This window comes from Propithecus coquereli, unplaced genomic scaffold, assembly GCF_000956105.1.
Source record: "Propithecus coquereli isolate 6110/MARCELLA unplaced genomic scaffold, Pcoq_1.0 Scaffold32, whole genome shotgun sequence".
NCBI classification, from domain to species: domain Eukaryota; kingdom Metazoa; phylum Chordata; class Mammalia; order Primates; family Indriidae; genus Propithecus; species Propithecus coquereli.
Window position 1 is genome coordinate 243,422 of NW_012148841.1, and position 2,381 is coordinate 245,802.

Here is a 2,381-nt window from a genome sequence, read left to right on the forward strand (position 1 = left end):
GTTGTGATAGCTAAAAAATCATTGCTCAGGCCAATGTCAGGGAGCTATTACCCTACGTTCCTTTTTAGAAGTTTTATAGTTTCCAGTCTTATATTTAGGTCTGTTATCCATTTGAGTTGATTTTTCTGTATGGTGTAAGATAAGGGTCCGGTTTCATTCTTTTGCATACGGAAATTGTTTCCCCAGAACCATTTATTAAAGAGACTATCTTTCCTCGTTGTGTCCTCTTGGTGCCCTTGTCAAAAATTAGTTTATCATGTATATTTGGATCTATTTCTAGGCTATCTATTCTATACCACTGGTCTATGTGTTTTTTATACTTGTACCATACTGTTTTGATTTCTATTGCTTTGTAATATAAGTTTAAATCAGGAAGTATTAATATAATGCCTTCAACTTTGTTTTCTTAAAATCGTTTTGGCTGCTCAGGGTTTTTTATGGTTCCATACGGATTTTAGTATTGTTTCTTCTATTTCTGTGAAGAATGCCATTAGGTTTTTGATAGGGATTGCACTGAATCTCTATATTGCTTTGGGTAGTATGCACATTTTTAAAAAATTAATTCTTTCGATCCATAAGCATATCTTTTTATTTCTGTCTTCAATTTATTTCATTGATATTTTATAATTTTCAATGTACACACCTTTTACCTCCCTGGTCAAATTTATTCCTATGTATTTTTTTGATGCTATTGCAAATGGGATAGTTTTCTTGGTTTCTTTTTCAGTGAGGTCATTATTTGCAGTAGTAAAGATGCTGCTGATTTTAGATCTGAAACTCTTCTAAATTCATTTATTCTAACAGTTTTTTCATGGAATCTTTGAAGTATTTTACATATAGGATTGTGTCATCTGCAAATATAATTTTATTTCTTATTTTCCAATGTGCTTGCCTTTTTTTTTCTTATCTAGGATTTTCAATACTATGTTCAATAGAAGTATTAATAGCAAGAATGGACATCCTTGTTCTGTACTAGATCTTAGTGGAAAAGCTTTCAGATTTTCCCCACTGATTTAGTCTCAAACTTCTGGCCTAAAGTTATCCTCCCACCTTGGGGTCCCAAAGTGCTGGGATTACAGGAATGAGTCACCATGCCTGGTCTACCTTTTGATTTCTTCTTTGGCTCACTGGTCAAAGAAGCATATTGTTTAATTTCCACATATTTGAATTTCCCAAGATTCCTAATATTATTGATTTCTATGCCATTGTGGTCTAGAAGGATAATAGATATGATTTCAGTCTTATTATTAATAAATTTGTCTTGTAGACTTGTGTGCTAACGTAGTCTATTTTAAAGAATGTTCCATGTGCACTGCAGAGAACTGTGTATTCTGATTCTGTTGAATGAAAAGTTCTGTATACATGTATGTTAGGTCCATTTGGTCAAAAGTGGACTCAAGTCTAGTGTTCCCTTATTATTTTTCTGTCTTGTTGATTTATCCATTTAGCAAACATTGCTACAGGATATTTTAATTGTCAAATATTGGAATCTACAAGGTTTCAAAATTAGCACAGGTTTTACATAGGACGCTAGTGGCTTCAAAAACAACTTGAAAACCTTTCACTTTTGGGGGAATATTTTATTCAAATTATAAAACAAATTTTTACCATAGAGTAGCTTAAAATATTCATGGCATAATATGACAACAGTTTCACATCCCTCAAACTTATGAGCTAGGGGTTTACTCTGCACAGTCACTTAGGAAGCCAAACTGATCCACCCACCATCTCTTTTGTCCTTAGTTGTAGTGTTACAGCAAGTGTTACAGCGAGTGGTCCCGAGGACAAGCCGAGCAGCACACGGAGAGTCGGAGAATCAACATTTATTCACCAGCGGGTTCAGAGGGGTCTTGCCACCAAATTCTGAGCCCCTTCTATCCGATTTTTCACACTTTTATTAAGTTGGGGTGGTCTGAGAGGTGGGGTCTCAGGTGGCTAATGCCAGCCAGGCAATAGGTTAGTTGATGTGTCAAGTAATAGGTTAGTATTATGTTGATGCACCAGGTAATAGGTTTAGTGTTATGCTGACATGTCAGGTAATAGATTAGTTGATGGGCCAGGTAATAGGTTAGTATTATGCTGATGCGGGTCTTCCGTGAGGGGTGGGGGTCTCATGTGGCTCATGTGCCAAGTAATAGATGGGGGTTTTCCTTGTCAGTAGCATCAGTTGGCAAAGATGTGGAAGCACTTCAGTGCTTCTCAGGTTTGTTGCCTGACACTTCCATCCACACAAAAGTGGCCAAAATTTATTGCATTATTCCTCCTAATTGTAGAGGTCTGAAAGGGGCAAAGGGGCAGACAAAACATTTAGTGATCATTAATCAGTCTGCCACAGCTAACAATGCTCCTTTAATAAACAAAGTTTTCATGGCATTTAACAG